Source organism: Bufo bufo, chromosome 10, assembly GCF_905171765.1.
Source record: "Bufo bufo chromosome 10, aBufBuf1.1, whole genome shotgun sequence".
Lineage (NCBI taxonomy): Eukaryota > Metazoa > Chordata > Amphibia > Anura > Bufonidae > Bufo > Bufo bufo.
This window is the reverse complement of record NC_053398.1, coordinates 151332640-151357321: the sequence shown is the minus strand read 5'-3', so window position 1 is coordinate 151357321 and position 24682 is coordinate 151332640. Positions and strand designations below refer to the sequence as shown.

The window sequence follows — 24682 nt, the reverse complement described above, 5'->3', positions numbered from 1 at the left end:
TCCTCTGGGAATCCTAAAGGTCAAAGCTGCAGAACAAAGTTCTGTATCAGGTTTTGAACATTTATATTTCATGCTTGTTTCCAGGCCCAAAGCCTGAGGCTGCACTACTGCACTACATGATTCGCCCAATATCTACATCCTGCTTGGGTGAGTAGTGTCAGAGCTGCGGATATGTGGGGCCACTGACACACGGGTTCCAGGGTTCCCATCTATGATACGTAGTGAGCTGAGCTAGAGAGCCGCACGACTCCAGAGTCAAGGCCATAAAAAGCCTTGGTGCAGAGAGCTCGTAGTTTGCAGGTGCTTGGACCCTGACAGTCACAGCTCAGGCCAGGGATTGATGGGGTGCAAGGAGACGGGCTCAGGGGGGACACTCGCCTGGGTGTGAGCCCCTGCCCATCACTGACAGCATCCTGGACAGGCCCTAGACTAACATGATAAAGATGGCAAGAAAAAGGTGCCATGTCTGCAATACTGAAGAGCTCACAGCAATGGCCGATAACCCCGCCAGGATCCCCCAGATTTACACGGAGCAATGAAGGTAGAGCATTCCCCTTCTATTCAATAACAAAGTCCCTGGGTCCTCGACTTATGTCAGGTGGTTACAAGTTCTATCAGTTCTTAGAGAAGCTGGGTGACAACAATCACAGCTGCCATGACAGCACAATAGCCCAACTTTCCCTGGATATATCTCCAGGTAGCGGTGGAAGAACCCGGGTAATTCCCAGTAAGGCTACCACGAGCTGGAATCACACGTGCAGTCAGAACCAAAGCCAGAAGTGGATTTGGAAGCAGGACTTAGGGCTGGGGAAACACGGTCCGTGTGTCAGTGGTTTCTCCTGGACCCACCATGGCTCCCCTGACCGGATCATATCTGATCTATTGCGGTATACGGACATCATGTATGCAATAGAGCCGCAATCAGATAGAGGCTGATCATGCACTCAGTTCAGGTCAGGGGAGCCACGATTGGCCCAGTAAATGTGGCTGACACATGGACCGTGTTTACCGGGCCGACCACAGCCATGTGCTTCAGCCCTTAAAGGAATTGTCCACATTTAATGAACATTTTCCCAGGAGCAGTAAAAGCATGTTTACACGCTGCAGATTTTGTTGCAGAGATTTCCACAACTGAAAACTAGACCCCTGTCTCCCCCTCCAGACACCTCTGTTCCCTCTACAGAGTTCTTCACTCTCCCAGACCCCTCTGCACTCCTCCAGACTTATTTTTCCTCCTCCAGACTCCTCTGTCCCCCTCCGACCCCTCTGTTCTCCTCCAGACTTCTCTGCCCCCTACAGATCCCTCTGTGCCTCCCTCCAGAGTCCTCTGCCCTCCTTCCAGACTTCTCTGCCCTCCCTCCAGAACCCCTACCCCCTTCAGGCCCCTCCGTGCTCTCTCCAGACTCCTCTGTCCCCCCTCCAGACTCCTCTGCCCCCCCTCCAGACTCCTCTGTTCCCCCTCCAGACTCCTCTGTTCCCCCTCCAGACTCCTCTGTTCCCCCTCCAGACTCCTCTGTGCTCTCTCCAGACTCCTCTGTCCCCCCTCCAGACTCCTCTCTTTCCCCTCCATACTCCTCTCTTCCCCCTCCAGACTCCTCTCTTCCCCCTCCATACTCCTCTCTTCCCCCTCCAGACTCCTCTCTTTCCCCTCCATACTCCTCTCTTCCCCCTCCAGACTCCTCTCTTTCCCCTCCATACTCCTCTCTTCCCCCTCCAGACTCCTCTCTTCCCCCTCCAGACTCCTCTCTTCCCCCTCCAGACTCCTCTGTGCTCTCTCCAGACTCCTCTGTTCCCCCTCCAGACTCCTCTCTTCCCCCTCCAGACTCCTCTGTTTCCCCTCCAGACTCCTCTGTGCTCTCTCCAGACTCCTCTCTCCCCCTCCAGACTCCTCTGTTCCCCCTCCAGACTCCTCTGCCCCCCCTCCAGACTTCTCGGCTCCCCTCCAGACTTTTCTGCCCCTCTCCCTGAACAAAAGGATCACGTAAGTGAAATCCAACTTCCTTAATACAGTCCTGATCAAAAGTTAAGACCACTTGAAAAATGGCAAAAACTCCTATGTAGCATGGCTGGATCTTCACAAGGTTCCAAGTGGAGCTTCAACATGCAACAAGGAGAAATGGGAGGAGACAGAACATTTATTGAGCATTCAACTTAATGAAAACAACGATTAAACTGAAACAGGCTGTTTTTCAGCTGACCAAAATTTTAGGACCACATTCATTGTCATCTTCTGTCAGGTAGTCACACGTGATTGCAAAAGCAAAAAAACTCTCCCTTTTTGAAGGTGGTCGGGTTGTTGAGCTGCATAAGCAGGGTCTCTCACACAGCGCCATCGCTGCGGAGGTGGGACGCAGTAAGACAGTCATTTGGAATTTCTTAAATGATCCTGAGGGTTATGGAACAAAAAAGTCAAGGGGAAGACCCAAAAACATTTCACCAGCACTGAGGCGGAGGATCCAATTGGCTGTCGGTCAAGACACTGGACGATCCTCGACCCAAATTAAGGCCCTTACTGGTGCTGACTGCAGCCCCATAACCATCAGACGGCACCTGAGACTGAAGGGCTTCAAAAACAAAAACCGTCTTCAAAGACCTCGTCTCCTTGAACACCACAGAACTGCTCGTTTGGACTTTGCAAGAGAGCACCAAACATGGGACATTCAAAGGTGGAAGAAAGTTTTATTCTCTGATGAGAAAAAATGTAACCTTGATGGTCCTGATGGTTTCCAACGTTACTGGCATGACCAGCAGATCCCACCGGAGATGTTTTCTACGCGCCACAGTGGAGGGGGCGCCATAATGGTCTGGGGGGCTTTTTCCTTCAGTGGAACAATGGAGCTTCAGGAAGTGCAGGGGCGTCAAACGGCCACTGGCTATGTCCAGATGTTACAGAGAGCGTTCCTCATGGCTGAGGGCCCTCGTCCGTGTGGTAACAGGACAACGCTACAGGACACAATGCCCGCAGGACAAGGGACTTCTTCCAGGAGAATGACATCACTCTTTTGGCCCATCCTGCGTGTTCCCCTGATCTAAATCCAATTGAGAACCTTTGGGGATGGATGGCAAGGGAAGTTTACAAAAATGGACAACAGTTCCAGACAGTAGATGGCCTTCGAGCGGCCGTCTTCACCACTTGCATCAAGCATGCCGAAACAATAACGGCGGAGCTACTCATTACTGAGCTCATGTTTGGAGGTTGGATTTCTGTTTTTGGAGGTTTAATTTTTTTTTGGAGGTGCGGTCCGAAACTTTTGATCAGCTGAAAAACAGCCTGTTTCAGTTTATTCGTTGTTTTCATAAAATTGAAAGCTCAATAAATGTTCTGTCTCCTCCCATTTCTTCTTGTTGCTTGTTGAAGCTCTTCTTGGAACCTTGTGAAGATCCAGCCATGATACATAGGATTGTTGGGCATTTTTCAAGTGGTCTTAAACTTTTGATCAGGACTGTATACAGGGTTAGTCCAGTCTTCTGTATGTAAAGGTTAATCATTGTATGATGAAAACATTTTCTCATACTTGCGTTTCAGTTCCTCGCCATTTTCAAGATACCTGATTGCTGTCAATGAATGGAAAAAAATGCTTATTTACGTCCAGAGGCTGAAACCTATCCTGACCTCATACTTCACACAGTGGAAGCTTTGTTACAATGTATCTCTAGTACTGGACCATTGCGGGAAATTCTATTAATATGAACAGATTAGGTAGTTGCTATTTATGCCGTTCCCTGGAGACGAGTGCAGTGTAACAGGTAATTACATGGAAGATGCATCTAGAATTACACAATCCGGTCGGGCTGAGCGGCGCTGTCATGTTCGCAGTGGATTGTGAGTGAACTTGCAGAACTGGCCGCCTCCCGACCTCTCCCCACAATGAATGCTGACGTCAGGGCCGAGCGCAGTAATCTCCATTCTCTAAACACAAGTGAACGAATTCCGCGGCTCCCTGTTATCGTTCCCTTTCAGCTGTCTACTTGGGACTGTTGGTTTTGAGTGGACGCCAAGTGGAGCCGACGATGACTGCGCCGATTCACAGTGCAAACCTCCACAAAGATGAAGAGCAAATATAGAGTGAAGCAACACTATGGCAGCCGCGGCATCACCTATCCGGATGTCAGGGGGTTTACAGCTTAATTCTTACACAATAGAAAGTTCTTTGTTTGCTGTCAGTGAATGGGAACATTCTTTACCTGCAGTGGAAAAACAGTGATGTAGAGCTATCGGTTCTGGCCGCTAAACCCATCAAGGAACAGAATAGTAGAATGTGCTGCTCCCCACAAAATGCTATACGTTGGAACCCTATGGGCGACAGACGCCGCTGTATGGCATCCGGCTAATGTATATGTTTGCTTTAGAGTCCATAAATGTTATGTGAATATAGCCCAGATTCTAAATGTAGATGAGATTGTTTCCATTTACTAACAACAAGCAGAGATCTTGCACATTTTAGTCAAATTTAAGCAGATATGGTGCAAATTTTGACACAAATATTCCACAGTGCAGGGCTCACTGTGTGAGAGGGACATCTAGCTACTCATCCTAATCCTGCTGGTTCATGAAAACTAAACAGACCTACGGTAAAGAGAAGGAGGGATTTAATTTACTTGGCATTCAGATTCTATGGAAAGGTGGGTGACGATCCTCCTTACAAGCTTCAATCAGAGGCTGCTACCAACAGAGAAGAGACGGCGAAGGCGCAAATGACGAGAAATGTATGAAATGGTCGGTTTGTAAGGTGTGAAGACTTACTGTATAAATGTGTGCATTACAACCCCGAAGTAGGAGATCCCCACCAATGACAAGTTGTTTCAAAAATGTCTATTCTATCAGCACCCGGATAAGCTGAGTGATAAGCAATATGGCTAGAATAGAATAATATGCCAAGCAGTGGGGATTTTCAATCTTGGCAGAAATGAAGGCAATGTTTGCAGCTCGTCCTGACGCCACCAGCAGCCTCCTCCACCATGCACTGACCTGGACAGCCACCTTCATGGAATATCCGCCCTGGACACAGGGGTAATCCAGCCCAAATCCTGCGCTGTCCCCCAACGCATCCCAACCACCTGTACACAGCACCTAAAAGGTGTGCCCTGCACCGGGGATCTCAGAGCCAGAAAGTACCCAGCATGCCCGAGGGCGGATCGCTCTCCAGAGGTGTGAGATTAACTCCTGATGGTAAAACGAGGGCGCATTGACAGAGGTGGCACGATATTACATGTGTATTATAATGTGACGGCAGCAGTGACAGAGGGGGCATGATATTACATGGTTACATTACATGTGTATTATAACGTAACGGCAGCAGTGACAGGTGACATAATATTACATGGTTACATTACATGTGTATTATAACGTGACGGCAGCAGTGACAGAGGGGGCATGATATTACATGGTTACATTACATGTGTATTATAACGTAACGGCAGCAGTGACAGGTGACATAATATTACATGGTTACATTACATGTGTATTATAACGTGACGGCAGCAGTGACAGAGGGGGCATGATATTACATGGTTACATTACATGTGTATTATAACGTGACGGCAGCAGTGACAGAGGTGACATGATATTACATGGTTACATTACATGTGTATTATAATGTGACGGCAGCAGTGACAGAGGTGACATGATATTACATGGTTACATTACATGTGTATTATAACGTGACGGCAGCAGTGACAGAGGTGACATAATATTACATGGTTACATTACATGTGTATTATAACATGACAGAGGTGACATAATATTACATGTGTATTATAACGTGACGGCAGCAGTGACAGAGGGGGCATGATATTACATGGTTACATTACATGTGTATTATAACGTGACGGCAGCAGTGACAGAGGTGACATGATATTACATGGTTACATTACATGTGTATTATAACGTGACGGCAGCAGTGACAGAGGTGACATGATATTACATGGTTACATTACATGTGTATTATAACGTGACGGCAGCAGTGACAGAGGTGACATGATATTACATGGTTACATTACATGTGTATTATAACGTGACGGCAGCAGTGACAGAGGTGACATAATATTACATGGTTACATTACATGTGTATTATAACGTGACGGCAGCAGTGACAGAGGTGACATGATATTACATGTGTATTATAACGTGACGGCAGCAGTGACAGAGGTGACATGATATTACATGGTTACATTACATGTGTATTATAACGTGACGGCAGCAGTGACAGAGGTGACATGATATTACATGGTTACATTACATGTGTATTATAACGTGACGGCAGCAGTGACAGAGGTGACATGATATTACATGGTTACATTACATGTGTATTATAACGTGACGGCAGCAGTGACAGAGGTGACATAATATTACATTACATGTGTATTATAACGTGACGGCAGCAGTGACAGAGGTGACATAATATTACATGGTTACATTACATGTGTATTATAACATGACAGAGGTGACATAATATTACATGTGTATTATAACGTGACGGCAGCAGTGACAGAGGTGACATGATATTACATGGTTACATTACATGTGTATTATAACGTGACGGCAGCAGTGACAGAGGTGACATGATATTACATGGTTACATTACATGTGTATTATAACGTGACGGCAGCAGTGACAGAGGTGACATGATATTACATGGTTACATTACATGTGTATTATAACGTGACGGCAGCAGTGACAGAGGTGACATGATATTACATGGTTACATTACATGTGTATTATAACGTGACGGCAGCAGTGACAGAGGTGACATGATATTACATGGTTACATTACATGTGTATTATAACGTGACGGCAGCAGTGACAGAGGTGATATGATATTACATGGTTACATTACATGTGTATTATAACGTGACGGCAGCAGTGACAGAGGTGACATGATATTACATGGTTACATTACATGTGTATTATAACGTGACGGCAGCAGTGACAGAGGTGACATGATATTACATGGTTACATTACATGTGTATTATAACGTGACGGCAGCAGTGACATAATATTACAATATTTGATTAATTGATGATGTCATTATCAGGTGTGTTATATTGAGCACATACAGTGGGGGAAATAATTATTTGACCCCTCACTGATTTTGTAAGTTTGTCCAATGACAAAGAAATGAAAAGTCTCAGAACAGTATCATTTCAATGGTAGGTTTATTGTAACAGTGGCAGATAGCACATCAAAAGGAAAATCGAAAAAATAACTTTAAATAAAAGATAGCAACTGATTTGCATTTCATTGAGTGAAATAAGTATTTGAACCCCTACCAACCATTAAGAGTTCTGGCTCCCACAGAGTGGTTAGACACTTCTACTCAATTAGTCACCCTCATTAAGGACACCTGTCTTAACTAGTCACCTGTATAAAAGACACCTGTCCACAGAATCAATCAATCAAGCAGACTCCAAACTCTCCAACATGGGAAAGACCAAAGAGCTGTCCAAGGATGTCAGAGACAAAATTGTAGACCTGCACAAGGCTGGAATGGGCTACAAAACCATTAGCAAGAAGCTGGGAGAGAAGGTGACAACTGTTGGTGCGATTGTTCGAAAATGGAAGGAGCACAAAATGACCATCAATCGACCTCGCTCTGGGGCTCCACGCAAGATCTCACCTCGTGGGGTGTCAATGGTTCTGAGAAAGGTGAAAAAGCATCCTAGAACTACACGGGAGGAGTTAGTTAATGACCTCAAATTAGCAGGGACCACAGTCACCAAGAAAACCATTGGAAACACATTACACCGCAATGGATTAAAATCCTGCAGGGCTCGCAAGGTCCCCCTGCTCAGGAAGGCACATGTGCAGGCCCGTCTGAAGTTTGCCAATGAACACCTGAATGATTCAGAGAGTGACTGGGAGAAGGTGCTGTGGTCTGATGAGACCAAAATAGAGCTCTTTGGCATTAACTCAACTCGCTGTGTTTGGAGGAAGAAAAATGCTGCCTATGACCCCCAAAACACCGTCCCCACCGTCAAGCATGGGGGTGGAAACATTTTGCTTTGGGGGTGTTTTTCTGCTAAGGGCACAGGACAACTTATTCGCATAAACGGGAAAATGGACGGAGCCATGTATCGTGAAATCCTGAGCGACAACCTCCTTCCCAGGAAACTGAAAATGGGTCGTGGATGGGTGTTCCAGCACGACAATGACCCAAAACATACAGCAAAGGCAACAAAGGAGTGGCTCAAGAAGAAGCACATTAAGGTCATGGAGTGGCCTAGTCAGTCTCCGGACCTTAATCCAATCGAAAACCTATGGAGGGAGCTCAAGCTCAGAGTTGCACAGAGACAGCCTCGAAACCTTAGGGATTTAGAGATGATCTGCAAAGAGGAGTGGACCAACATTCCTCCTAAAATGTGCGCAAACTTGGTCATCAATTACAAGAAACGTTTGACCTCTGTGCTTGCAAACAAGGGTTTTTCCACCAAGTATTAAGTCTTTTTTTGTTAGAGGGTTCAAATACTTATTTCACTCAATGAAATGCAAATCAGTTGCTATCTTTTATTTAAAGTTATTTTTTCGATTTTCCTTTTGATGTGCTATCTGCCACTGTTACAATAAACCTACCATTGAAATGATACTGTTCTGAGACTTTTCATTTCTTTGTCATTGGACAAACTTACAAAATCAGTGAGGGGTCAAATAATTATTTCCCCCACTGTATATATGTTGTCCCTGGTTATTCTGACATTATGCGGTTGAGAAAGGCTGGACGGGCCGAAACGTGTCCTGTATCATATCATTTGTGGATGAAATAAAAGCATATTATTCAGAAGAAAGTGTTGCTGGGATTATCGCTTCACCATAATATTACAGCGGACACCCCAGAGAGAAAGCAGGGACCTTTCCTGGGTGCCCGTGCCTACTAGATCGCTGTATATACAAATCAGGAAGGGAGTGCAAGAGCTGACGGGTCTTCCATAGACTTCGATCAGCCCTGCACTGAGGCTGTACAGCGCTGTATACTACTGTACAGCCTCTCTGGGGGGGTGTATTTCCCCTGTAACTGGGGCTCCTATGTCAGCCCTGCACTGAGGCTGTACAGCACTGTATACTGCTGTACAGCCTCTCTGGGGGGGTGTATTTCTCCTGTAACTGGGGCTCCTATGTCAGCCCTGCACTGAGGCTGTACAGCGCTGTATACTGCTGTACAGCCTCTCTGGGGGGTGTATTTCTCCTGTAACTGGGGCTACTATGTCAGCCCTGCACTGAGGCTGTACAGCGCTGTATACTGCTGTACAGCCTCTCTGGGGGGTGTATTTCCCCTGTAACTGGGGCTACTATGTCAGTCCTGCACTGAGGCTGTACAGCGCTGTATACTGCTGTACAACCTCTCTGGGGGGTGTATTTCCCCTGTAACTGGGGCTCCTATGTCAGCCCTGCACTGAGGCTGTACAGTGCTGTATACTGCTGTACAGTCTCTCTGGGGGGTGTATTTCTCCTGTAACTGGGGCTCCTATGTCAGCCCTGCACTGAGGCTGTACAGCGCTGTATACTGCTGTACAGCCTCTCTGGGGGGTGTATTTCCCCTGTAACTGGGGCTCCTATGTCAGCCCTGCACTGAGGCTGTACAGTGCTGTATACTGCTGTACAGTCTCTCTGGGGGGTGTATTTCTCCTGTAACTGGGGCTCCTATGTCAGCCCTGCACTGAGGCTGTACAGCGCTGTATACTGCTGTACAGCCTCTCTGGGGGGTGTATTTCTCCTATAACTGGGGCTCCTATGTCAGCCCTGCACTGAGGCTGTACAGCGCTGTATACGGCTGTACAGCCTCTCTGGGGGGTGTATTTCCCCTGTAACTGGGGCTCCTATGTCAGCCCTGCACTGAGGCTGTACAGCGCTGTATACTACTGTACAGCCTCTCTGGGGGGTGTATTTCCCCTGTAACTGGGGCTCCTATGTCAGTCCTGCACTAAGGCTGTACAGCGCTGTATACTGCTGTACAGCCTCTCTGGGGGGTGTATTTCTCCTGTAACTGGGGCTCCTATGTCAGCCCTGCACTGAGGCTATACAGCACTGTATACTGCTGTACAGCCTCTCTCTGGGAGTGTATTTCCCCTGTAACTGGGGCTCCTATGTCAGCCCTGCACTGAGGCTGTACAGCGCTGTATACTGCTGTACAACCTCTCTGGGGGGTGTATTTCTCCTGTAACTGGGGCTCCTATGTCAGTCCTGCACTGAGGCTGTACAGTGCTGTATACTGCTGTACAACCTCTCTGGGGGGTGTATTTCCCCTGTAACTGGGGCTCCTATGTCAGTCCTGCACTGAGGCTGTACAGCGCTGTATACTGCTGTACAGCCTCTCTGGGGGGTGTATTTCCTCTGTAACTGGGGCTCCTATGTCAGCCCTGCACTGGGGCTGTACAGCGCTGTATACTGCTGTACGGCCTCTCTGGGGGGTGTATTTCCCCTGTAACTGGGGCTACTATGTCAGTCCTGCACTGAGGCTGTACAGCGCTGTATACTGCTGTGCAGCCTCTCTGGGGGGTGTATTTCCCCTGTAACTGGGGCTCCTATGTCAGCCCTGCTGTGAGGCTGTACAGCGCTGTATACTGCTGTACAGCCTCTCTGGGGGGTGTATTTCCCCTGTAACTGGGGCTCCTATGTCAGCCCTGCACTGAGGCTGTACAGCGCTGTATACTACTGTACAGCCTCTCTGGGGGGTGTATTTCCCCTGTAACTGGGGCTCCTATGTCAGTCCTGCACTGAGGCTGTACAGCGCAGTATACTGCTGTACAGCCTCTCTGGGGGGTGTATTTCCTCTGTAACTGGGGCTCCTATGTCAGCCCTGCACTGAGGTTGTACAGCGCTGTATACTGCTGTACAGCCTCTCTGGGGGGGGTGTATTTCCCCTGTAACTGGGGCTACTATGTCAGCCCTGCACTGAGGCTGTACAGCGCTGTATACTGCTGTACAGCCTCTCTGGGGGGTGTATTTCTCCTGTAACTGGGGCTCCTATGTCAGCCCTGCACTGAGGCTGTACAGCGCTGTACACTGCTGTACAGCCTCTCTGGGGGGTGTATTTCTCCTGTAACTGGGGCTACTATGTCAGCCCGGCACTGAGGCTGTACAGCGCTGTATACTGCTGTGCAGCCTCTCTGGGGGGTGTATTTCTCCTGTAACTGGGGCTCCTATGTCAGCCCTGCACTGAGGCTGTACAGCGCTGTATACTGCTGTGCAGCATCTCTGGGGGGTGTTCCCCCTGTAACTGGGGCTACTATGTCAGCCCTGCACTGAGGCTGTACAGCGCTGTATACGGCTGTACAGCCTCTCTGGGGGGGTGTATTTCCTCTGTAACTGGGGCTACTATGTCAGCCCTGCACTGAGGCTGTACAGCGCTGTATACTGCTGTACAGCCTCTCTGGGGGGTGTATTTCTCCTGTAACTGGGGCTCCTATGTCAGCCCTGCACTGAGGCTGTACAGCGCTGTATACTGCTGTACAGCCTCTCTGGGGGGTGTATTTCTCCTGTAACTGGGGCTACTATGTCAGTCCTGCACTGAGGCTGTACAGCGCTGTATACTGGTGTACATCCTCTCTGGGGGGGGGGGGGTGTATTTCCCCTGTAACTGGGGCTACTATGTCAGCCCTGCACTGAGGCTGTACAGCGCTGTATACTGCTGTACAGCCTCTCTGGGGGGTGTATTTCTCCTGTAACTGGGGCTACTATGTCAGCCCTGCACTGAGGCTGTTCAGCGCTGTATACTGCTGTACAGCCTCTCTGGGGGGTGTATTTCCCCTGTAACTGGGGCTCCTATGTCAGCCCGGCACTGAGGCTGTACAGCGCTGTATACTGCTGTACAGCCTCTCTGGGAGTGTATTTCCCCTGTAACTGGGGCTCCTATGTCAGCCCTGCACTGAGGCTGTACAGCGCTGTATACTGCTGTACAGCCTCTCTGGGGGGGTGTATTTCTCCTGTAACTGGGGCTCCTATGTCAGCCCTGCACTGAGGCTGTACAGCGCTGTATACTGCTGTACAGCCTCTCTGGGGGGTGTATTTCCCCTGTAACTGGGGCTCCTATGTCAGCTCTGCACTGAGGCTGTACAGCGCTGTATACTGCTGTACGGCCTCTCTGGGGGGTGTATTTCCCCTGTAACTGGGGCTACTATGTCAGTCCTGCACTGAGGCTGTACAGCGCTGTATACTGCTGTACAACCTCTCTGGGGGGTGTATTTCTCCTGTAACTGGGGCTCCTATGTCAGCCCTGCACTGAGGCTGTACAGCGCTGTATACTGCTGTACGGCCTCTCTGGGGGGTGTATTTCCCCTGTAACTGGGGCTACTATGTCAGCCCTGCACTGAGGCTGTACAGCGCTGTATACTGCTGTACAGCCTCTCTGGGGGGTGTATTTCCCCTGTAACTGGGGCTCCTATGTCAGCCCTGCACTGAGGCTGTACAGTGCTGTATACTGCTGTACAGCCTCTCTGGGGGGTGTATTTCTCCTGTAACTGGGGCTCCTATGTCAGCCCTGCACTGAGGCTGTACAGCGCTGTATACTGCTGTGCAGCCTCTCTGGGGGGTGTATTTCTCCTGTAACTGGGGCTACTATGTCAGCCCTGCACTGAGGCTGTACAGCGCTGTATACTGCTGTGCAGCCTCTCTGGGGGGTGTATTTCTCCTGTAACTGGGGCTCCTATGTCAACCCTGCACTGAGGCTGTACAGCGCTGTATACGGCTGTACAGCCTCTCTGGGGGGGGTGTATTTCCTCTGTAACTGGGGCTACTATTTCAGCCCTGCACTGAGGCTGTACAGCGCTGTATACTGCTGTACAGCCTCTCTGGGGGGTGTATTTCTCCTGTAACTGGGGCTCCTATGTCAGCCCTGCACTGAGGCTGTACAGCAGTATACTGCTGTACAGCCTCTCTGGGGGGGTGTATTTCCCCTGTAACTGGGGCTCCTATGTCAGCCCTGCACTGAGGCTGTACAGCGCTGTATACTGCTGTACAGCCTCTCTGGGGGGTGTATTTCTCCTGTAACTGGGGCTCCTATGTCAGCCCTGCACTGAGGCTGTACAGCGCTGTATACTGCTGTACAGCCTCTCTGGGGGGTGTATTTCTCCTGTAACTGGGGCTCCTATGTCAGCCCTGCACTGAGGTTGTACAGCGCTGTATACTGCTGTACAGCCTCTCTGGGGGGGGTGTATTTCCCCTGTAACTGGGGCTACTATGTCAGCCCTGCACTGAGGCTGTACAGCGCTGTATACTGCTGTACAGCCTCTCTGGGGGGTGTATTTCTCCTGTAACTGGGGCTCCTATGTCAGCCCTGCACTGAGGCTGTACAGCGCTGAACACTGCTGTACAGCCTCTCTGGGGGGTGTATTTCTCCTGTAACTGGGGCTACTATGTCAGCCCGGCACTGAGGCTGTACAGCGCTGTATACTGCTGTGCAGCCTCTCTGGGGGGTGTATTTCTCCTGTAACTGGGGCTCCTATGTCAGCCCTGCACTGAGGCTGTACAGCGCTGTATACTGCTGTGCAGCCTCTCTGGGGGGTGTTCCCCCTGTAACTGGGGCTACTATGTCAGCCCTGCACTGAGGCTGTACAGCGCTGTATACTGCTGTACAGCCTCTCTGGGGGGTGTATTTCTCCTGTAACTGGGGCTACTATGTCAGCCCTGCACTGAGGCTGTTCAGCGCTGTATACTGCTGTACAGCCTCTCTGGGGGGTGTATTTCCCCTGTAACTGGGGCTCCTATGTCAGCCCGGCACTGAGGCTGTACAGCGCTGTATACTGCTGTACAGCCTCTCTGGGAGTGTATTTCCCCTGTAACTGGGGCTCCTATGTCAGCCCTGCACTGAGGCTGTACAGCGCTGTATACTGCTGTACAGCCTCTCTGGGGGGGTGTATTTCTCCTGTAACTGGGGCTCCTATGTCAGCCCTGCACTGAGGCTGTACAGCGCTGTATACTGCTGTACAGCCTCTCTGGGGGGTGTATTTCCCCTGTAACTGGGGCTCCTATGTCAGCTCTGCACTGAGGCTGTACAGCGCTGTATACTGCTGTACGGCCTCTCTGGGGGGTGTATTTCCCCTGTAACTGGGGCTACTATGTCAGTCCTGCACTGAGGCTGTACAGCGCTGTATACTGCTGTACAACCTCTCTGGGGGGTGTATTTCTCCTGTAACTGGGGCTCCTATGTCAGCCCTGCACTGAGGCTGTACAGCGCTGTATACTGCTGTACGGCCTCTCTGGGGGGTGTATTTCCCCTGTAACTGGGGCTACTATGTCAGCCCTGCACTGAGGCTGTACAGCGCTGTATACTGCTGTACAGCCTCTCTGGGGGGTGTATTTCCCCTGTAACTGGGGCTCCTATGTCAGCCCTGCACTGAGGCTGTACAGTGCTGTATACTGCTGTACAGCCTCTCTGGGGGGTGTATTTCTCCTGTAACTGGGGCTCCTATGTCAGCCCTGCACTGAGGCTGTACAGCGCTGTATACTGCTGTGCAGCCTCTCTGGGGGGTGTATTTCTCCTGTAACTGGGGCTACTATGTCAGCCCTGCACTGAGGCTGTACAGCGCTGTATACTGCTGTGCAGCCTCTCTGGGGGGTGTATTTCTCCTGTAACTGGGGCTCCTATGTCAACCCTGCACTGAGGCTGTACAGCGCTGTATACGGCTGTACAGCCTCTCTGGGGGGGGTGTATTTCCTCTGTAACTGGGGCTACTATTTCAGCCCTGCACTGAGGCTGTACAGCGCTGTATACTGCTGTACAGCCTCTCTGGGGGGTGTATTTCTCCTGTAACTGGGGCTCCTATGTCAGCCCTGCACTGAGGCTGTACAGCAGTATACAGCGCTGTACAGCCTCTCTGGGGGGGTGTATTTCCCCTGTAACTGGGGCTCCTATGTCAGCCCTGCACTGAGGCTGTACAGCGCTGTATACTGCTGTACAGCCTCTCTGGGGGGTGTATTTCTCCTGTAACTGGGGCTCCTATGTCAGCCCTGCACTGAGGCTGTACAGCGCTGTATACTGCTGTACAGCCTCTCTGGGGGGTGTATTTCTCCTGTAACTGGGGCTCCTATGTCAGCCCTGCACTGAGGTTGTACAGCGCTGTATACTGCTGTACAGCCTCTCTGGGGGGGGGTGTATTTCCCCTGTAACTGGGGCTACTATGTCAGCCCTGCACTGAGGCTGTACAGCGCTGTATACTGCTGTACAGCCTCTCTGGGGGGTGTATTTCTCCTGTAACTGGGGCTCCTATGTCAGCCCTGCACTGAGGCTGTACAGCGCTGAACACTGCTGTACAGCCTCTCTGGGGGGTGTATTTCTCCTGTAACTGGGGCTACTATGTCAGCCCGGCACTGAGGCTGTACAGCGCTGTATACTGCTGTGCAGCCTCTCTGGGGGGTGTATTTCTCCTGTAACTGGGGCTCCTATGTCAGCCCTGCACTGAGGCTGTACAGCGCTGTATACTGCTGTGCAGCCTCTCTGGGGGGTGTTCCCCCTGTAACTGGGGCTACTATGTCAGCCCTGCACTGAGGCTGTACAGCGCTGTATACTGCTGTACAGCCTCTCTGGGGGGGTGTATTTCCTCTGTAACTGGGGCTACTATGTCAGCCCTGCACTGAGGCTGTACAGCGCTGTATACTGCTGTACAGCCTCTCTGGGGGGTGTATTTCTCCTGTAACTGGGGCTCCTATGTCAGCCCTGCACTGAGGCTGTACAGTGCTGTATACTGCTGTACAGCCTCTCTGGGGGGGTGTATTTCCCCTGTAACTGGGGCTCCTATGTCAGCCCTGCACTGAGGCTGTACAGCGCTGTATACTGCTGTACAGCCTCTCTGGGGGGTGTATTTCTCCTGTAACTGGGGCTCCTATGTCAGCCCTGCACTGAGGTTGTACAGCGCTGTATACTGCTGTACAGCCTCTCTGGGGGGTGTATTTCCCCTGTAACTGGGGCTCCTATGTCAGCCCTGCACTGAGGCTGTACAGCGCTGTATACTGCTGTACAACCTCTCTGGGGGGTGTATTTCTCCTGTAACTGGGGCTACTATGTCAGTCCTGCACTGAGGCTGTACAGCGCTGTATACTGGTGTACATCCTCTCTGGGGGGGGGGTGTATTTCCCCTGTAACTGGGGCTACTATGTCAGCCCTGCACTGAGGCTGTACAGCGCTGTATACTGCTGTACAGCCTCTCTGGGGGGTGTATTTCTCCTGTAACTGGGGCTACTATGTCAGCCCTGCACTGAGGCTGTTCAGCGCTGTATACTGCTGTACAGCCTCTCTGGGGGGTGTATTTCCCCTGTAACTGGGGCTCCTATGTCAGCCCGGCACTGAGGCTGTACAGCGCTGTATACTGCTGTACAGCCTCTCTGGGAGTGTATTTCCCCTGTAACTGGGGCTCCTATGTCAGCCCTGCACTGAGGCTGTACAGCGCTGTATACTGCTGTACAGCCTCTCTGGGGGGGTGTATTTCTCCTGTAACTGGGGCTCCTATGTCAGCCCTGCACTGAGGCTGTACAGCGCTGTATACTGCTGTACAGCCTCTCTGGGGGGTGTATTTCCCCTGTAACTGGGGCTCCTATGTCAGCTCTGCACTGAGGCAGTACAGCGCTGTATACTGCTGTACGGCCTCTCTGGGGGGTGTATTTCCCCTGTAACTGGGGCTCCTATGTCAGCCCTGCACTGAGGCTGTACAGCGCTGTATACTGCTGTACAGCCTCTCTGGGGGGTGTATTTCTCCTGTAACTGGGGCTCCTATGTCAGCCCTGCACTGAGGCTGTACAGCGCTGTATACTGCTGTACAGCCTCTCTGGGGGGTGTATTTCTCCTGTAACTGGGGCTACTATGTCAGTCCTGCACTGAGGCTGTACAGCGCTGTATACTGGTGTACATCCTCTCTGGGGGGGGGGTGTATTTCCCCTGTAACTGGGGCTACTATGTCAGCCCTGCACTGAGGCTGTACAGCGCTGTATACTGCTGTACAGCCTCTCTGGGGGGTGTATTTCTCCTGTAACTGGGGCTCCTATGTCAGCCCTGCACTGAGGCTGTACAGTGCTGTATACTGCTGTACAGCCTCTCTGGGGGGGTGTATTTCCCCTGTAACTGGGGCTCCTATGTCAGCCCTGCACTGAGGCTGTACAGCGCTGTATACTGCTGTACAGCCTCTCTGGGGGGTGTATTTCTCCTGTAACTGGGGCTCCTATGTCAGCCCTGCACTGAGGCTGTACAGCGCTGTATACTGCTGTACAGCCTCTCTGGGGGGTGTATTTCTCCTGTAACTGGGGCTCCTATGTCAGCCCTGCACTGAGGCTGTACAGTGCTGTATACTGCTGTACAGCCTCTCTGGGGGGGTGTATTTCCCCTGTAACTGGGGCTCCTATGTCAGCCCTGCACTGAGGCTGTACAGCGCTGTATACTGCTGTACAGCCTCTCTGGGGGGTGTATTTCCCCTGTAACTGGGGCTCCTATGTCAGTCCTGCACTGAGGCTGTACAGCGCTGTATACTGCTGTACAGCCTCTCTGGGGGGTGTATTTCCTCTGTAACTGGGGCTCCTATGTCAGCCCTGCACTGGGGCTGTACAGCGCTGTATACTGCTGTACAGCCTCTCTGGGGGGTGTATTTCCCCTGTAACTGGGGCTCCTATGTCAGCCCTGCACTGAGGCTGTACAGCGCTGTATACTGCTGTACAGCCTCTCTGGGGGGTGTATTTCTCCTGTAACTGGGGCTCCTATGTCAGCCCTGCACTGAGGCTGTACAGTGCTGTATACTGCTGTACAGCCTCTCTGGGGGGGTGTATTTCCCCTGTAACTGGGGCTCCTATGTCAGCCCTGCACTGAGGCTGTACAGCGCTGTATACTGCTGTACAGCCTCTCTGGGGGGTGTATTTCTCCTGTAACTGGGGCTCCTATGTCAGCCCTGCACTGAGGCTGTACAGCGCTGTATACTGCTGTACAGCCTCTCTGGGGGGTGTATTTCTCCTGTAACTGGGGCTACTATGTCAGTCCTGCACTGAGGCTGTACAGCGCTGTATACTGGTGTACATCCTCTCTGGGGGGGGGGGGTATTTCCCCTGTAACTGGGGCTACTATGTCAGCCCTGCACTGAGGCTGTACAGCGCTGTATACTGCTGTACAGCCTCTCTGGGGGGTGTATTTCTCCTGTAACTGGGGCTACTATGTCAGCCCTGCACTGAGGCTGTTCAGCGCTGTATACTGCTGTACAGCCTCTCTGGGGGGTGTATTTCCCCTGTAACTGGGGCTCCTATGTCAGCCCGGCACTGAGGCTGTACAGCGCTGTATACTGCTGTACAGCCTCTCTGGGAGTGTATTTCCCCTGTAACTGGGGCTCCTATGTCAGCCCTGCACTGAGGCTGTACAGCGCTGTATACTGCTGTACAGCCTCTCTGGGGGGGTGTATTTCTCCTGTAACTGGGGCTCCTATGTCAGCCCTGCACTGAGGCTGTACAGCGCTGTATACTGCTGTACAGCCTCTCTGGGGGGTGTATTTCCCCTGTAACTGGGGCTCCTATGTCAGCTCTGCACTGAGGCTGTACAGCGCTGTATACTGCTGTACGGCCTCTCTGGGGGGTGTATTTCCCCTGTAACTGGGGCTACTATGTCAGTCCTGCACTGAGGCTGTACAGCGCTGTATACTGCTGTACAACCTCTCTGGGGGGTGTATTTCTCCTGTAACTGGGGCTCCTATGTCAGCCCTGCACTGAGGCTGTACAGCGCTGTATACTGCTGTACGGCCTCTCTGGGGGGTGTATTTCCCCTGTAACTGGGGCTACTATGTCAGTCCTGCACTGAGGCTGTACAGTGCTGTATACTGCTGTACAACCTCTCTGGGGGGTGTATTTCTCCTGTAACTGGGGCTACTATGTCAGTCCTGCACTGAGGCTGTACAGCGCTGTATACTGCTGTACAGCCTCTCTGGGGGGTGTATTTCTCCTGTAACTGGGGCTCCTATGTCAGCCCTGCACTGAGGCTGTACAGCACTGTATACGGCTGTACAGCCTCTCAGGGGGGGGGGGGGGTGTATTTCCCCTGTAACTGGGGCTACTATGTCAACCCTGCACTAAGGCTGTACAGCGTTGTATACTGCTGTACAGCCTCTCTGGGGGGTGTATTTCTCCTGTAACTGGGGCTCCTATGTCAGCCCTGCACTGAGGCTGTACAGCGCTGTATACTGCTGTACAGCCTCTCTGGGGGGTGTATTTCCCCTGTAACTGGGGCTACTATGTCAGCCCTGCACTGAGGCTGTACAGCGCTGTATACTGCTGTACAGCCTCTCTGGGGGGTGTATTTCCCCTGTAACTGGGGCTCCTATGTCAGCCCTGCACTGAGGCTGTACAGCGCTGTATACTGCTGTACGGCCTCTCTGGGGGGTGTATTTCCCCTGTAACTGGGGCACCTATGTCAGCCCTGCACTGAGGCTGTACAGCGCTGTATACTGCTGTACAGCCTCTATAGGGGTGTATTTCTCCTGTAACTGGGGCTCCTATGTCAGCCCTGCACTGAGGCTGTACAGTGCTGTATACTGCTGTACAGCCTCTCTGGGGGGTGTATTTCTCCTGTAACTGGGGCTCCTATGTCAGCCCTGCACTGAGGCTGTACAGCGCAGTATTCTGCTGTACAGCCTCTCTGGGGGGTGTATTTCCCCTGTAACTGGGGCTCCTATGTCCGCCCTGCACTCAGGCTGTACAGCACTGTATACGGCTGTACAGCCTCTCTGGGGGGGGGGGGGGATTTCCCCTGTAACTGGGGCTCCTATGTCCGCCCTGAACTGAGGCTGTACAGCGCTGTATACTGCTGTACAGCCTCTCTGGGGGGTGTATTTCCCCTGTAACTGGGGCTCCTATGTCAGTCCTGCACTGAGGCTGTACAGCGCTGTATACTGCTGTACAGCCTCTCTGGGGGGTGTATTTCCCCTGTAACTGGGGCTCCTATGTCAGCCCTGCACTGAGGCTGTACAGCGCTGTATACTGCTGTACAGCCTCTCTGGGGGGTGTATTTCCCCTGTAACTGGGGCTCCTATGTCAGCCCTGCACTGAGGCTGTACAGTGCTGTATACTGCTGTACAGCCTCTCTGGGGGGTGTATTTCCCCTGTAACTGGGGCTCCTATGTCAGTCCTGCACTGAGGCTGTACAGCACTGTATACTGCTGTACGGCCTCTCTGGGGGGTGTATTTCCCCTGTAACTGGGGCTCCTATGTCAGCCCTGCACTGAGGCTGTACAGCGCTGTATACTGCTGTACAGCCTCTCTGGGGGGGTGTATTTCCCCTGTAACTGGGGCTACTATGTCAGCCCTGCACTGAGGCTGTACAGCGCTGTATACTGCTGTACAGCCTCTCTGGGGGGTGTATTTCTCCTGTAACTGGGGCTACTATGTCAGCCCTGCACTGAGGCTGTTCAGCGCTGTATACTGCTGTACAGCCTCTCTGGGGGGTGTATTTCCCCTGTAACTGGGGCTCCTATGTCAGCCCAGCACTGAGGCTGTACAGTGCTGTATACTGCTGTACAGCGTCTCTGGGAGTGTATTTCCCCTGTAACTGGGGCTCCTATGTCAGCCCTGCACTGAGGCTGTACAGCGCTGTATACTGCTGTACAGCCTCTCTGGGGGGGTGTATTTCTCCTGTAACTGGGGCTCCTATGTCAGCCCTGCACTGAGGCTGTACAGCGCTGTATACTGCTGTACAGCCTCTCTGGGGGGTGTATTTCCCCTGTAACTGGGGCTCCTATGTCAGCCCTGCACTGAGGCTGTACAGCGCTGTATACTGCTGTACAGCCTCTCTGGGGGGTGTATTTCTCCTGTAACTGGGGCTCCTATGTCAGCCCTGCACTGAGGCTGTACAGCACTGTATACGGCTGTACAGCCTCTCTGGGGGGGGGGGGGGGGGGGGTGTATTTCCCCTGTAACTGGGGCTACTATGTCAGCACTGCACTAAGGCTGTACAGCGTTGTATACTGCTGTACAGCCTCTCTGGGGGGTGTATTTCCCCTGTAACTGGGGCTCCTATGTCAGCCCTGCACTGAGGCTGTTCAGCGCTGTATACTGCTGTACAGCCTCTCTGGGGGGTGTATTTCCCCTGTAACTGGGGCTACTATGTCAGCCCGGCACTGAGGCTGTACAGCGCTGTATACTGCTGTACAGCCTCTCTGGGAGTGTATTTCCCCTGTAACTGGGGCTCCTATGTCAGCCCTGCACTGAGGCTGTACAGCGCTGTATACTGCTGTACAGCCTCTCTGGGGTGGTGTATTTCTCCTGTAACTGGGGCTCCTATGTCAGCCCTGCACTGAGGCTGTACAGCGCTGTATACTGCTGTACAGCCTCTCTGGGGGGTGTATTTCCCCTGTAACTGGGGCTCCTATGTCAGCCCTGCACTGAGGCTGTACAGCGCTGTATACTGCTGTACAACCTCTCTGGGGGGTGTATTTCTCCTGTAACTGGGGCTCCTATGTCAGTCCTGCACTGAGGCTGTACAGCGCTGTATACTGCTGTACAGCCTCTCTGGGGGGTGTATTTCCCCTGTAACTGGGCCTCCTATGTCAGCCCTGCACTGAGGCTGTACAGTGCTGTATACTGCTGTACAGCCTCTCTGGGGGGTGTATTTCTCCTGTAACTGGGGCTCCTATGTCAGCCCTGCACTGAGGCTGTACATCGCTGTATACTGCTGTACAGCCTCTCTGGGGGGGTGTATTTCCCCTGTAACTGGGGCTCCTATGTCCGCCCTGCACTGAGGCTGTACAGCACTGTATACGGCTGTACAGCCTCTCTGGGGGGGGGGGGGGTTTTCCCCTGTAACTGGGGCTCCTATGTCCGCCCTGAACTGAGGCTGTACAGCGCTGTATACTGCTGTACAGCCTCTCTGGGGGGTGTATTTCCCCTGTAACTGGGGCTCCTATGTCAGCCCTGCACTGAGGCTGTACAGCGCTGTATACTGCTGTACAGCCTCTCTGGGGGGTGTATTTCCCCTGTAACTGGGGCTCCTATGTCAGCCCTGCACTGAGGCTATACAGCGCTGTATACTGCTGTACAGCCTCTCTGGGGGGTGTATTTCTCCTGTAACTGGGGCTCCTATGTCAGCCCTGCACTGAGGCTGTACAGCACTGTATACGGCTGTACAGCCTCTCTGGGGGGGGGGGGGTGTATTTCCCCTGTAACTGGGGCTACTATGTCAGCACTGCACTAAGGCTGTACAGCGTTGTATACTGCTGTTTATTTCTCCTGTACGGGTTTATTTTTCCTGTAACTGGGGCTCCTATGTCCGCCCTGCACTGAGGCTGTACAGTGCTGTATACTGCTGTACAGCCTCTCTGGGGGTGTATTTCTCCTGTAACTGGGGCTACTATGTCAGCCCTGCACAGGGGCTGTACAGCGCTGTATACTGCTGTACGGCCTCTCTGGGGGGTGTATTTCCCCTGTAACTGGGGGTCCTATGTCCGCCCTGCACTGAGGCTGTACAGCGCTGTATACTGCTGTACAGCCTCTCTGGGGGGTGTATTTCTCCTGTAACTGGGGCTCCTATGTCAGCCCTGCACTGAGGCTGTACAGCGCTGTATACTGCTGTACAGCTTCTCTGGGGGGTGTATTTCCCCTGTAACTGGGGCTCCTATGTCAGCCCTGCACTGAGGCTGTACAGCGCTGTATACTGCTGTACAGCCTCTCTGGGGGGTTTATTTCTCCTGTAACTGGGGCTCCTATGTCCGCCCTGCACTGAGGCTGTACAGTGCTGTATACTGCTGTACAGCCTCTCTGGGGGGTGTATTTCTCCTGTAACTGGGGCTACTATGTCAGCCCTGCACTGGGGCTGTACAGCGCTGTATACTGCTGTACGGCCTCTCTGGGGGGTGTATTTCCCCTGTAACTGGGGGTCCTATGTCCGCCCTGCACTGAGGCTGTACAGCGCTGTATACTGCTGTACAGCCTCTCTGGGGGGTGTATTTCTCCTGTAACTGGGGCTCCTATGTCAGCCCTGCACTGAGGCTGTACAGCGCTGTATACTGCTGTACAGCCTCTCTGGGGGGTGTATTTCCCCTGTAACTGGGGCTCCTATGTCAGCCCTGCACTGAGGCTGTACAGCGCTGTATACTGCTGTACAGCCTCTCTGGGGGTGTATTTCCCCTGTAACTGGGGCTACTGTAACAGCGCTGTATACTGCTGTACAGCCTCTCTGGGGGTGTATTTCTCCTGTAACTGGGGCTACTATGTCAGCCCTGCACTGAGGCTGTACAGCGCTGTATACTGCTGTACGGCCTCTCTGGGGGGTGTATTTCCCCTGTAACTGGGGCTCCTATGTCCGCCCTGCACTGAGGCTGTACAGCGCTGTATACTGCTGTACAGCCTCTCTGGGGGGTGTATTTCCCCTGTAACTGGGGCTACTATGTCTGCCCTGCACTGAGGCTGTACAGCGCTGTCTACTGCTGTACAGCCTCTCTGGGGGGTGTATTTCCCCTGTAACTGGGGCTCCTATGTCCGCCCTGCACTGAGGCTGTACAGCGCTGTATACGGCTGTACAGCCTCTCTGGGGGGTGTATTTCCCCTGTAACTGGGGCTACTATGTCTGCCCTGCACTGAGGCTGTACAGCGCTGTATACTGCTGTACAGCCTCTCTGGGGGGTGTATTTCCCCTGTAACTGGGGCTCCTATGTCAGCCCTGCACTGAGGCTGTACAGCGCTGTATACTGCTGTACAGCCTCTCTGGGGGGTGTATTTCTCCTGTAACTGGGGCTCCTATGTCAGCCCTGCACTGAGGCTGTACAGCGCTGTATACTGCTGTACAGCCTCTCTGGGGGGTGTATTTCCCCTGTAACTGGGGCTACTATGTCAGCCCTGCACTGAGACTGTACAGCGCTGTATACTGCTGTACAGCCTCTCTGGGGGGAGTATTTCTCCTGTAACTGGGGCTACTATGTCAGCCCTGCACTGAGGCTGTACAGCGCTGTATACTGCTGTACAGCCTCTCTGGGGGGTGTATTTCCTCTGTAACTGGGGCTCCTATGTCAGCCCTGCACTGAGGCTGTACAGCGCTGTATACTGCTGTACGGCCTCTCTGGGGGGTGTATTTGTCCTGTAACTGGGGCTCCTATGTCAGCCCTGCACTGAGGCTGTACAGCGCTGTATACTGCTGTACAGCCTCTCTGGGGGGTGTATTTCTCCTGTAACTGGGGCTCCTATGTCAGCCCCTCACTGAGGCTGTACAGCGCTGTATACTGCTGTACGGCCTCTCTGGGGGGTGTATTTCCCCTGTAACTGGGGCTCCTATGTCAGCCCTGCACTGAGGCTGTACAGCGCTGTATACTGCTGTACGGCCTCTCTGGGGGGTGTATTTGTCCTGTAACTGGGGCTCCTATGTCAGCCCTGCACTGAGGCTGTACAGCGCTGTATACTGCTGTACAGCCTCTCTGGGGGGTGTATTTCTCCTGTAACTGGGGCTCCTATGTCAGCCCCTCACTGAGGCTGTACAGCGCTGTATACTGCTGTACGGCCTCTCTGGGGGGTGTATTTCCCCTGTAACTGGGGCTCCTATGTCAGCCCTGCACTGAGGCTGTACAGCGCTGTATACGGCTGTACAGCCTCTCTGGGGGGTGTATTTCCCCTGTAACTGGGGCTCCTATGTCAGCCCTGCACTGAGGCTGTACATCGCTGTATACTGCTGTACAGCCTCTCTGGGGGGTGTATTTCCCCTGTAACTGGGGCTACTATGTCAGCCCTGCACTGAGGCTGTACAGCGCTGTATA

General features: G+C 52.3%; 1 protein-coding gene and 1 long non-coding RNA gene across 4 annotated transcripts in view; one reads left to right on the top strand and one right to left on the bottom strand.

The window, feature by feature from the left end:
* Positions 1–24682, bottom strand: part of DENND2B (DENN domain containing 2B) — a 127932-nt gene that overhangs the window by 91975 nt on the left and 11275 nt on the right. The gene's annotated exons all lie outside the window — the stretch shown is intronic.
* Positions 5404–6984, top strand: LOC120981215. Of its 3 annotated transcripts, none has more exons than XR_005774648.1 (4): positions 5404–5556; positions 5784–6098; positions 6149–6337; positions 6494–6984. It is a non-coding gene; the product is annotated as an uncharacterized LOC120981215 (long non-coding RNA). The 3 variants fall into 3 exon arrangements; XR_005774646.1 differs by having other exon boundaries at positions 5404–5682; XR_005774647.1 differs by lacking the exon at positions 6494–6984 and adding an exon at positions 6393–6425 and having other exon boundaries at positions 5404–5682.